Source organism: Hylobates moloch, unplaced genomic scaffold (assembly GCF_009828535.3).
Source record: "Hylobates moloch isolate HMO894 unplaced genomic scaffold, HMol_V3 SCAFFOLD_11, whole genome shotgun sequence".
In the NCBI taxonomy this organism is placed as follows: Eukaryota; Metazoa; Chordata; class Mammalia; order Primates; family Hylobatidae; genus Hylobates; species Hylobates moloch.
In genome coordinates this window covers 104,646,004-104,659,974 of record NW_026652286.1, presented here as the reverse complement: position 1 = coordinate 104,659,974, position 13,971 = coordinate 104,646,004, and the positions used below count along the sequence as shown (strand labels likewise).

Below are 13,971 nucleotides of genomic sequence, written 5' to 3'. Positions count from 1 at the left end.
TCATGTCCTCAGTGCTCCTTAAAATATACGTACACACTGTTTCTACATCTCTGTTTATTCACTGCCACACCTCCTTCCACACCACCACCATCGCCTCTCATAGGCACGGCCACAGGAAGCTCTGGAACAGTCTTTTCTTCTTGTCACCCTGCCCCACCCACACTGTGCATCATACATAGATTAGCCAGGGTGTTTCAAAGACATACACATGACCAAGCCATTCTTTTGCTTAAAACCTCTTATCCTTTCTATTGTATGCAGAGAAAATGCAAACTCTTCACCCTGCCAGCAAGGCCTGGCACAAGCCGGTCCCAGCCCACCTCCGTGACCTCATCTTGTAGTGCTCTCATGCTTAGCACTGTGATCAGCCCCAGTGACCTCCTTTTTCTTTCCCTAACTTGCCAAGATGGTTGCAGCCACACAGCTTCATACTTGTTTTCTCTCTCATTAGAACTCTGTACTTCCTCCCAGGCTCTGTGCATGGCTGCCTCCTGCCCATCCCTTGGGGCTCAGGTCCACTGTTCCCATCTCCAAAGTCCATTCCTAACCAACACACTCCATTTATTTTCCATCACATCACCTGTCCTTTTCTTCACACCCTTGTCGTCAAAAGGTTCCTTGTTTAATTATATGTTTATCATCTGCTTTTCCCACTAAAAGGTGACTTCCATGAGGGCAAGGACCTTTTCTGGGTGATCTGTGTACCCTGACCACTTACAATCCTGTCCAGCGCGTAGTAAGCACTCAATACATGTTAGAGAAATGACTGAAGGAATGAACAAATGATGGGTAATAGTTAAATTAATTAAAAGCATGCCTATTAGGATCCAGACATAGCAAACAACATTATTTTCAGGCTTGGCTCAGTAATCTCACCAAAAAGGCACTCAAGTTCAGAGGACCTGCTACATGCAACCTAAAGAAAGAATTTCATGTTTCATCCGCCCTTTGAGACATTTTGCTGAACATGTCCTACAAAATAACATTAATCCATACCTCCTGCCCTTTATTATAATTCTAACATGGGGCCAGCTTTCTAAATGGAAAACTATGTAAATTTCTACTAGAAGTAAAAAATTATAATTTATCGCTAGAGTTAGACCCAGAACCAGATTACCGGGGCATTAAGTGTAGAGTACACCTATGCTTAGATCAGCCTGTAACTAGAGAAATGGGAAGAGGTATGATTCCAGAAGTCACTTTCAGATGAAAATTTTTATGTGGTATATGAAAGACTTTGCTATTTCATTCACCTCTGACGAAGAAATTGTCCATACGACTTCAATCACTTTTGCAATAATGAGAAGGCACCACTGCATCTCAAGGGCTCTCTCTACAACATGTACCCCCACCCACCAATATCCGTCAGTGGTCCATGCATCGCCCAGAGGGTTCCACCCACACAGCTCCTGTGTAAGCTCACGTTTTATCTCCCTGTCATATCTGTCTAATAGAACAAGAAATAATACACAGAATATTAAAAAAACATTAATTGCTAGAATAAATTACTAATTCAATTAAAGTACAAGTCCAATAACAATTCTTTTTCATTGCATTTATTAAAAGGAATAATTAACTGCTAAGAGGGTATTAAAAAAACACACATAAACTGCTGACTCTACTCCTGAGTGAAAATGCAGAATCTCTGTTTCTGCAGAAATAAAAGAGTAGACGTTTTCGATACACAATATAGACAGGGAATAATTTCCTTCCTGCTTCCTTTCTTCACATTTTCATAGCTGAAACCTAAAGAGTTAAAATAGTAGGTGGGTGGGACATTTTTCTTTGGACCTAAGAAAAAGCTTACCTTTGGGACTGAATAGAAAACTGTGCTTGACTCTTTGCTAAGCAGTTTGCTTGAGTATGTTATTTAACTGTTCTCAGTTACATCACCTGTAACAGAGTAATAACAGAATCTACCTCCTAGAGTTGTTATGAGATGCACATAAGCACTTGGAGCAGTGTCTGATACACAGTAAGTGATTGATAACCCTGCTATTAATACAGAGTAAGTTCTGTGTCTGCCTCAGTTCCATCCATTGATGTATCATAGTTAGAATGTTTTCCCCAGAACAGTAGCTGATCTTGGAAACCAGTTCCCTTTGTTTGTGTGTGTTTGTGTGTGTATGCACGTGTATAGTTTTTAAAAAAATTGTTTTTATTTCAATAGCTTTGGAGGTACAAGTTGTTTTTGTTTACATAGATGAATTTTACAGTGGTGAAGTCTAGGATTTTCAGGCACCCATCACTCAAGTAGTGTACATTGTATGGAATAGGTAGTTTTCCAACCCTCACCTCCTACCCACCCACCTTCTGAGTCTCCAATGCCCATTATACCACTCAGCAACAAGTTCCTTTTGGCCAGTGGTTTGCTAACCCAGAATTTAGCGATGTCCAAGGCTTGATAAAAAGGCATGGGAGAAAACAGCACTTCCAAAGAAGGCTCTCAAAACTCAGGATGGATTAAAAAAATGTGTCTTAGAGATACCTCCATTTTCTGGTATTATATGGAGGAATGCAATATAGGATAGAAATGGATTCCAAGATAAACTGAAGTTTAATCCTATATGTTCAAACTTATCATTTTAATTTTAACCAACTTTAATGACAAGTTGCTTAAAACCTATGGCTCACTTGAATGCCTTGAGAGACTGAGAATGCTGAATGTGATTTTGTATGTTTTAAAATGTTGCTGTCTCTTGACCATCATTCTCAACACCAATTTTTATATTGATATTCTTAGGAGTTAATGAGATCTTTAAGAATCCATTTTTATGCATATATATATATATAGAATTTCCATGATTCCCCTCTTTTTATCACTCTTAGTTATTGCAATAACTGAGCGAAATTACAATGCTGGTACTTTAATGCTGACTTAACCTAAGAACAAAGTATCAGTATTAATGATAGTGAATGCCACTATTTTATTAAAAAGTGAGATTTGCCACTGTCTTCCTCCGCCTGTTCCTTGTTCTTTGTTCTACATGAGACAGGGTGTGAATCTAGGACAGATTCTTCTGTAATTTTGATCTAAAATTCTACAGGTAAGGAGACTAGTGAAAGAGGTCCTAATTAAAAATATATCATTCTATGGATAAGGGAATCAGGCAACATAAATTGTACCTGGCCCTTGCAGTAAGTAGGAGAGCTGCAGAAGAAATCTGATGAAACAGGCCAGGGAACCCTCCCCTTCCCTCCCCCCACCTATCCTCATGACACCCTTCTCCTAACCCTAATTATCTGTGGTCAGCACACACGCGTGCACACACATGCAGGTAACCCCTCCAATTCCAACATAACTCCACCAGGGAACTTTGGACATGGAAGTGGCCAAAAACTGGTTTTTAGGACAAATACTTATGACTAATAAACACAAGAAATCAATCTCGATCTCATAAGTGAAGTAGGAAAAGGAAGTAAAAACAAAAAGCAGACATTCTGAATCAGTGTTAAGTAGGGCAGGTGGCTAGTGATGCTTTCCCAAATAGGTTGTCCATGTTTAATTCAAAGCAGTAATGTGGCAAAGAAATCTCTGAGTACCTCTCAAGCTGTAAATAGTTCATTATGTAAATACCACACTAACACTAATACAACAAAACCACCATTACTCTGTTACTTTTAAGTAGCCGAGAACATAAGCATTGCAGTCAGTAACACCCTCCATATTAACTTATCAACCCCATCAGCTTAGTCTGCTTCACCAGCAAACCCGTGACTATCTCTCACTTGTTACTGCCTCCATCATTGTCAAATCTTCCACTATCCCTCACCTGAATACTGCAGTGTCTACTTCTGAGGCTTATAAGCCAGTCTCCAAGCGGCCAGGCAGCAGCGTCCTGTTGTCACCCAGTGGCTCGGAGCATGTCACTGCTCCGTTGGAAACACTCTGATGACCTCCTCTTGCACAATGAAAAGAGGTCCCTACCTGTGGCCTGGCTTACAGACCCTGCAGGTGTGTCTGCTCCACCGCTCCCCGTTGTCTATGCTGCTGCACACACAGGGGTCTCTCTTCCCTCCCTCCAGCACAGGACACTTGCTCCCTGCGGTGTCCTACTCTCAGATCCTTGCCGGGCCAGCTCCTTCTTTCCATTGACGTCTCAGCTCAAATGTCACTTCCTCTCAGAGAGACATCCACTCGCCCACCAGCCACCCAGGCAGCCTCCGTCACAGCACTTTCCCCTACCTGAGATGTTTGTATATGTTACTTTGTTTGTTACTATCTTCTCTCACAAGACCATAAGCTCCAAGAATACATTATGTCTCTCTCATTCACTGCAGAATCCATGATACATCACATGCACATAATAAAAATTTCAATGAATGAATGAATGAATATTTACCCTGTGTCAGGCACTGTAAAGACTTTATACAGATTATATTAATCCTCAAAACATCCCAACAAGGTAGTTCCTATTAATTACTACGACTATTCTGCCTCTGAAGCTAAGCAAACTTCTCAGTTGACTGCAGAGCCCATTCACTTAATCATTTATTTGTATTCTCCATATATGACTCTGTGATACACTCTAGGGACTAATGTTCTCAATGGGTTGCCACAATACAATAAAGAGCCTTCTCATTCACCAGAAAAAAAATGTCAAAGATGCTTCCTTCGTTTATATATAGTTTATTTTATTGTGTTCTTGCTTCTTAAAAATTGGTAATTTTATACCCCATGCACATGGTAACTATAAATAAAAAAGACCAGTGCTGTTGTTAAGAACACAGGACCTTGGGATCAAAGGGCCTGAATTGTCTGTGATCAAATCCCCATTAAGCCATACGCTGGTCATAAAGACTCCTCAACATCTCTGTATTTCAGACCCTCATTTTTAAAATCGGGATGGTCATGGGGCTCTGAGTGTTAAAGGAGGTAATATGTAAGGCACTTTGTAAAATAACATCTCCCCCCCTCCAAAAAAAAGAGCCCAGTAAATGCCCACTAGAATTTTTATTATTATTAAATGCATTTCTGACTACTTAATTACCCAGTTCACACTTTTCCTCAGCAAGCTAGATTTCATATATTTCAATAACCCAAATTCATTGCCCACGGGACTTTGATATTAAGACAGATTCTTCCTCTCCTTATTCTGCTTGGGTATAGGTTAAGAAGCTTTGAGATAGAGTCTTTCCGGGAAGAGGACACTAAAGCACTAACTTAATAAAACTTCGTGATTAAACCTGGGAGACCTAAGGCACAGTCCAGAGCCATTAGTTTCAAGTTCAGGAGCAAACTACAGCACAAGGAGACTCTGGCTGCATAACCTTAAATAACGACCCAGCAGCTAGAGTGGAAAGCAGTGCATTTCGTATTTTTAACCTAGATAAATGAATGTCTTATTTAGAAAGAGCAAATCCTTTGCGGGGTAACTAGATGGTCAGGGACACGGAACTCCCAGCTAAAACACAAGGTGTTTGGAAAACAATGCTCTCGTTTCTGACGGAAGCACCTTACAAACCGGCCAAGTGCACCAGAAAGAGCTGAGCCCTGGCGATGCCTGCGGGTGTAGGAGAGTGAGGTCTCTGGGGCAGGCACCCGCCTCCCTGCCCCAGGGCCCCATGCACTCCCTGACAGTCCCAGGACCAGGAGCCAATTGGCAGTGCTGGCTGCACTTGCAGGAGAAGCAGAGCGTCACTGCCAGCTTTTAGTGACAAAAGGAGTGTTCATAGCAGGCGCGTTGACAGCTGTCCGAGTGCCACATTTATTTACAAAATGTTAGTTAAATTACTGACAGTTGGCGCTGTGGAGGAAAAGCTGAGAGAAAAGCTGACATTTCTTGATCTAGTGGCGCTCAGCTCACAGCCCTGGCTCTGCTCCCCTGTCTATTTATTAATCCCATTATTTGCTTGTTACTTTGTCTATTTATGACTTCTGGCTTATTCACCGGCCATTGCTTTTAAGAGGCTTCGTGTGTCCCGGGCAGTTAAATTGCTCCACTCAATTCAGTTCCAAAGGCCCTTGGCCTAAAAGTTGCCCCAAGGATCGGCTGTCCGAACCAGCCTCTGTACCTCCTGCAGCTCAGGCCCAGCTCCGCAGCATCTGGAAAGTCCCCTGTGGGCAGGGCGCGAATCCCTCTGCAACACAGACTGATGACCAGCGCACGCTCATTAAGGTAAACTAATCACCACCATCAGCATCGTCTCCTATTCCTCGTCTGCTGATCAGAGACAGGCTTTCTGTGCAGAAGCTGGACAAAGTGCTTCCATTTGTTATTCTTTCTGACAGGGGCAATTAAGATCCAGGAAGAACTGGGGTGATAAATGAAGATCAACACTGTGGCTCTACACCGTTTTAGACACTAATACATATTTCCGATACAGCATGCACAGTCTCTTTTCCTCGAATGTTGAAAAAAGCATATATTGCAATAAACTGTGGTCTTTACCTTTTTCCTGATGTTTCTTATGTCAAAATAACGCATGTTTTTGTTGACAATTTAAACTATACCAATAAGCAAGGGATTATTCTTGTTCTAGACATCCTATTTGGAATCGTAGGCTTCATCTTCCTTTCCTATCCACCCGCCCCACTCCACAGCATGTGTCACCAGTTAACTTATTCTACGTTTTGTATGTATTTTGTTCACTGTCTCATTCCACCAGGAGGGAAGTGCTGTGAGGACAGGGATTTTATTATGTTTGACAACTACTGTATTCCACAAAGCCTAGAACAGTGCCTGGCACGTGGTTGGCACGGAATGAATACTTGCTGAATAAAATTGAACCTGACGTAGCCATCCAGAGACACGCTTATCAGTCTTCCTGGTTCTGAAAGTCCTGGCTGCTCTGGGCTCAGCTGGAAATGGATCGAGGCTCGGCCGTGGCAGGAAAGACTCGCGAAGGCCACCCGCAACTCTGAGGTCCTCTCTCCCGCCAGAAATGGGTCAGCTGTAGCTGGTGGCCTCTTGCTGCTCCATTTCCCTATTGTATTTTGGCTTCCATGGCACAGCCACCCTCAGCCCTCATAGATGCAGGCCACCACTTCTCCTCCAAACCGCCAGTGTCCCTTCTATGCTCCTGCACCACCCCCCACCATATCCCAGATTACAAGGTGGCCTTCTAGACCAGCAGTGTCTCCTTCTCAGTCACTTCCTCAGGTCTTGCTTCTGAAGCTCCCCATTCCTAACCAGGTCATGGGCATGTGGAAGACAGGAACTGTGTCTTATTTATTTCTGTAGCCCAAACCACCTAGCGCAATGCCCTACACACGGGGGTGTGTGTGCAAAAAGCCCCATGGCCTACACGAATCAGTGTGTGGTCAAAAGGAACACACACACACACACACACACACACACACACACATTATTTTTTTTTTTTTGAAACACTGTCTTGTTCTGTATCCCAGGCTGGACTGCAGTGGCGCCATCTGGGTTCACTGTAGCTGGACCTCCTGGGCTCAAGTGATCTTCCTGCCTCAGCCTCTCCAGTAGCTGCGACCACAAGCGCATACCACCATGCCCAGCTAATTTTTGTATTTTGTGTAGAGACGAGGTTTTGCCCAGGCTGGTCTTGAACTCTAGGCTCAAGTGATCCACTCACCTCAGCCTCCCAAAGTGCTGGGATTACATCTGTACATCTACGCCACCGCACCTGGCCTAGGAACCTATTCTTATGACACTAATCCTATCTGGTTATGAAAACACAAAATTTAATTTTTTTAATTTAATAATTAGAGAAAACACAAAAAGATCTATGTCACTCGCAATTCCACTACGCAGAAACATTATGAGCACTACTGTGTTGATGTAAAAGCCTTTCTGCTTTTATTTAATATTTTCGGCAGGTGTTTTGTGTACGCACACACACATGGTCAAAGAGCATCAAAGCACTTCTGACAGATGGGTTGTAGACCAGTTAATTATCTGAAATGACTGGGTTAGAGCTCTGCCTTTGTTCACATTCAGGACTACATTAATTTTAAATTATTAGAAAATGTATAACATTAAATGAAAAACATTTGCAGGAGAATACATAAAATTTATTTCTATTTGGAGGGAAAAACAAGAAAAACTAGATAATATGTTGTTTGAGAATAATTATATATTTGGTAAAAGTCTAAAGGAAAGAAGGAAATAAACAAAAATTCAGGCCAGTGGTGATCTCCTCAAGCAAGAAAGGGTAGAAAATAGGTGGGAATGCAGAAAGTTTCACAGGTAATAGAAGGTTCTATTTCTTAGATTGTGCCGAGAGAACACAGGTGATCAATGTATTATGTTTTTATACATAGATATGTTATGCACATGCTGGTATATAAAATATTTCATAACAAAAGGAAAATAATATGCATTTGGCTCCCTGTACACGTAAAATATTGTGCTCCTCGCATAAGCATTTCATTAAACATTTACCGAGTGCAGGGCATGAGCTGGGCCCAGCGTGAGGGGCCAGAAGGTTGAAAATAAGTGTGGAGGAAGGAGGACCAACCAGAGAGCAACAAGTACCCTGCATTCTTCCTCTGCCCACCTGCTCAGACCATATATGGCCACCTGTCCCACTCACTTCCACTGTCTAGAAGGGAAGGCTCTGGTGACAAAAGTAAAGAGTTAACACAAAAGTTTCAAATGTATTTCTAATGGGAATTATATATTAATATTGCCTTTTAAAATAGAGGTATGTTTAATTAATATTTTCTCTGCAACTCAGTGTAATTGTTGGGAAATACAGACCAAAAAGTCACTGGTGTACACCGAATGGTTAAACAACCCCCAACACTGACCAAGGCAGTAACATCAACACTAAATGGCCGGGCGCGGTGGCTCACGCTTGTAATCCCAGCACTTTGGGAGGCCGAGGCGGGCGGATCACGAGGTCAGGAGATCGAGACCACGGTGAAACCCCGTCTCTACTAAAAATACAAAAAATTAGCCAGGCGTGGTGGCGGGCGCCTGTAGTCCCAGCTACTCGGAGGCTGAGGCAGGAGAATGGCGTGAACCCGGGAGGCAGAGCTTGCAATGAGCCGAGATCGCGCCACTGCACTCCAGCCTAGGCAACAGAGCGAGACTCCGTCTCAAAAAAAAAAAAAAAAAACACTAAATGAACAGTCATTATCTACTTTTTTAAAGCAATGAAAAAGTGTTTAAAATTAGATAAGAAAATAAGAATAGAAGCTTATAGCCTCCTTGCTGATGCATTCATGACAAATCATTCTTTCTGGACATTTCACGGATTTCAGCCACCGCAGGACCATGAGCACGAGGTAGCTGAGCCTTTGATCACAAACGACAAGGAAAGTCCAGGGAGCGGCCTGGTGTTTATTCACCCAGGAAAGCAAGCGGACTTGTAATTCCGTGGGGTTTCACCATCCTTCGAGGAAATCTTCATGATAGGACCACTGGAAGTGGCTTCTTACTTTGTGAATCAGTGTGAACTAAACAAAAGAGAAAGTCTGCAGAAATGAGCTTTGTCCTGTATCACAGTTAAGTGCTTAAAACAATGGAGGTGGCACAGGAAATTGTGGGGGTGCAGAGGCGGTTCTACACGAGGGCTGTGTCCTGTCTCTAACACAAAAATGCAAAGAAAATACAGCCTTTGCCGTATATAAAAAAATGGAAAGTTTTTATAAGGGCAATAAGTGACAGAAAAATAAAAAATTTAAAATTAAAAAAAACTGCTAACATGCAGCAGCTCAAACTGTCAAACTGCTCCAGAGGCTTCCTGTAAGACTAAGAGTAAAATCCAAAGCCATCACCAAGGCCTGTGGCTTGGACCAGGCCACGCCTACATCTGCCCCCATTGGTTCAGGCCAAGGATGATCCCTCCTCGGCACCTTTGTATCTGCCTAGGAAACCCCTCTCCTAAATGTGGGCCGGCTCACGCCCTCATTCATCAGCTCTCACTCAAGGCCTGCGTAGGAGGGCCTTCCCCTAACCAGGGAGTCTAAACTCACACACTTCCTCCTTTCCCCTCCCTGGCTGCTGCTCTCCTCTTCAGAGCATTCATCACTACCGGACATCGCATTGTGCAGCCACTTACTTCTTCATTGTCTTCTCAAGTCTCAGAGTCTAGAACAGGGTTAGGCACTTAGCAGATGTGGGACACTTTCTTTCCTGAATAAATAATTGAATGATTTTAAACAACAAACTATGGGAACATGAGAAAACAACAGGTTTGTACTGATTGAAAAAATGAAGGAAAGGGTGAGAACGATGCTGTTTGCAGGATTTTAACTGGACTTGCTGGGGGTGGATGGGTGGTTGAGAAAGAGTAGCCGGGAAGGAGGTGGAAAATGCAACCAGGCTAAGCAAGCCATGGGGAATGGTGAGTTCAGAGTTTGTAGTGGGACAAAACACAGACAGGAGATCACAGAAAAGGTTTGTGTCTGGAGATTCTGGCAAGAGCCAGAACGTCTTCCATCATCCTCTATCCATGCCTAAGCATTTTAGCTTGTTTCTGCTAATGGAATGTATTAACAATATGAAATAACTGGTTTAGTGCCTCATATATGCCAGGTACAATCCTTAAGATTTTATATCTTGTCTTATGTAATTATTAAAAATACTTATGATAAGTAGTATAAGTATCTAGCCATGCAGTAAAGACAATTCACAGGGTAGACCCTCGGGTAACCCTTGCAAAGCATTGATCATGTAAGCATAGGTTCTCATTAAGTGCTTCTACCGATTTTGGTTTCTGTTGTTATTAATATTATGGTGATGATTCTTTTAACAACTCTGTCAGGTAGGTATTAAGATATAATTTAGCCCCATTTCACAGATTAAAAAAAAAATAAAGGCTCAGAGAGATTAGGTTAATAATTTTACAGCTCAAGTTAAGTCCCAGCTTAAGTTTTTCCCAACACCAGAATCCATTGTTCCCACTACAGAACATATTCTCAATTCACATGTTTCAGGCAGACTTACAAGTTGAGTATATATGTTTAGGATAAATATGTAAATACTGTATCCAGCCATGCTGTAAAGAAAATTCACAGGGTAGACTCCTGGCTATTGGGAGCTGAGTATGTGCGAGCCCATCTCTGATGCTACCACAGGGCTCTGTGATTTTGTGTCTCTGTAACAGTGTCAAGAAAATCCTCCTCTGGGTATCAAGTGTCCTTCTACACTATCAAGTATCCCACATTTGCTTTCCTTCTTCCTGTTAGTAAGTACGGGACCCCATGTTGTGAATAGTATTTGGAAAGTCTGTTGAAACTGTGTGCTTCAAGGAATTAGCAGAAGCCAAAGTGGCACCAGTCAAGTGCACGTGGCTTCCAGAGGAAGGTGACCATAGGCCTTAGGTGAAAAGACAAAGCTGCATCCATTTACTGTGGATAAAAATTCAAACAAAATATATACACTTCCCACCTAGGCTTAACTCTCCAAGTCTTCCAATCGCTACACTCTGAAGGTCAGGCCTAACTCAGCCTCAGAGACTTGGGCAAGACTTTGTTTTTGACAATGGCTCCAAGGCCAGGCCAGGACCCTGGTGTGGTGCTTGGAGCCCAGCACCAACTACTAATTGTATATTGATGGTAACTAGGAAAGCAACTACTTTTTAAATAACAAAGGTAACCCAAGGGGCAGGGAAATGTCAGACTGAATGCTTAATAAAGTTGGTGCAAAATGCTCTAGGGTGCAATGTTAAATTTTCAGCCACAAATGGAGATAATCCAAGAAATTTTTTAAAAAGGCAAAAATCTCACTTCCTTAGCATACACACTGTGTAGGTTTGATTACCGAATAGAGAGATGAAATATGTGCTAAATAATTCTTCTGAACAGCTCATTAGGCCTAATCCATCTCTGATTTCTATGAGTCCATTAATTCCAAATACGTGCCTACTTATACTTACGCACACATCCACATATGATCGTAAAATGCCAGCTTAATTTCACAGTGTAATATCTTGGAAATGGCAACAGGTAAAACGTCAAATTGGATATCATGCACATTTTAAACGTTTATAACTTTCAGATGTGATAAGTGAAAATGACAAGAGCGGACCCAAGAAGGATGACATTTCAGTTAGAAAACCCTGGAAGCTCACGGCTGGATGTGTGTGCTGCAGGGGTGACACGTCAAATATGGGTTGCCACAAATCCACAAAGTCCACATGGAAACCACCAGGCCTCCGTGCGCAGCAAGTGAATCCACACAGGTGTTGGGGCCACTCGCTTATGTGGGATTTTTATTTCATTCCCATCTCCTGAGAGCTGTGCTCCTATCATCATTCACACCTTAATTCTGACGTGGTAAGAGCACTTCCAGACACCGAGGACCCCCAGATCCCTTTGTTGACTGCCTGCTCCTTATTCAGCTTTGACCCTTCCTCCTCCTTGCCTTGCTCGTCTTTGACGAGGTCATTCCACTTGCCGATCCACCTGCCCAGCACACTGTTCCCTGCATGGCTCTCCCCACGGTTCACCACCTTGACCATCATGCAAGCCCCTACCCCTCCCTGCACACCAGATTACTCTGTCCCCTAACCTACAGTTTACTTTCTGCCCCAATACTTTCCACCATGTGCTGCGTTGTTTGTTTACTTATTTGTTTTCTGACAGCTGGTTCCTGCTATGTACAGTTGTGCAGGTTGTGCGCTGCTCAAGGGCTGAAGAAGGTAACAAAATAATGCAGCTGGCACTCTGTTTACTCAGCCAGGGACTCTAGTGACAACATCATCAGCGAGGAATGCCTACTGCTACTTGGTCTGCGCAAGTTGCATGCTAGGAGAAGATGCCTTCTTTTCTAATCCATACAAGTTGCAACCCTTATCTCCTTCACTAAACATCACTCTGTAAGAGAGGAACTTAGCACCTAGAACAGTTCCTGGCTCATAGGAGATGTACAGTAGGCACTACTGAAGCAACACAGCAAAACACATCCATCTATTCTCCAAGGATACATTAAGCGCCTATTATGTGCCAAGCCCTGCTCAGCATACCAAAGCAACAACAAAAATAAGACAAGATCCCTGACCCCTGAATTACAAAAGGTGGAATCAAGCCACCTGACTCTTGCCCCCTGTCTCTACATTGCCTCCATTCCTTGTACGTCTCCTACCCACAACTCTGGCTCAGCCTCTTCCCCTTTCCATAGCTTCCTTTCTCCTTTACCCAAATCCATACACGATTTCTCCACCACCTGGTTTCTCTTCAAAGCCTGGAACTCTGGCTGGGTGTGGTGGCTCACATCTATCTGTAATCCCAGCACTTTGGCAGGCCAAGGCAGGCAGATCGCTTGATCCCAGGAGTTTGAGATCTCCTTGGCAACATGGTGAAACCCTGTCTCTCAAAAAAATACAAAAATTAGCTGGGCAATGGTGGCATGTACCTGTGGTCTCAGCTATTTGGGAGGCTGAGGTGGGAAGGTAACCCGAGCCCAGGGAGGTTGAGGCTGCAGTGAGCTGAGATTGCATCACTGCACTCCAGCCTGGGTGACAGAGCAAGACCCTGTTTTAAAAAAAAAAAAAAAAAAAAAAAAAGAACTCTAATAGTGGTTTTCTCTTCTTTCTCTTTAACATTTTTGAGAACAAGCCTACAAATCATCCTATCTATCTCTTTAGTGTGTGTCAATTAAAACACTGGATGTTAGAATATCTCTGGCACAAAAGGTTATACTAAATAAGTGACCTCCAGCCATTAATGAGTAATTTATCATCTAAGGGGTATTTTCACCAATTATAGCATGTCTTGAGTTATGTCCATTATGGATATGTGCTCATTTGCCTCAAGGTAAAACTTTTCCTTGTCACTGGTTTTCACATTCCTGTAGAATAAAGCAGACATGTTACTTGGACCACAGATGTAAACAGTCAAGCTAATGAAAATCAAACATTTGAGACTTCCGTTTGAAAAGGCCATGGTTCTCACTTTCAGACACATGCAAAAATCACCAAAAGTCTTGCCAAGAAATTGTAATAAGTGCTTAGGTCTGGATTCGGAAACTACATCTGTATATGTCTATGCAGCTGAAATCAGAAAATATAAATCATAATGGTTGAGTATTGACTTAGATAGGATAATGCTAG

At 42.7% G+C, this 13,971-nt stretch overlaps 1 protein-coding gene across 9 annotated transcripts in view; it reads right to left on the bottom strand.

Moving 5' to 3' along the window:
- The window catches only part of NTM (neurotrimin), a 982,933-nt gene that overhangs the window by 412,980 nt on the left and 555,982 nt on the right, over positions 1-13,971 (bottom strand). The gene's annotated exons all lie outside the window — the stretch shown is intronic.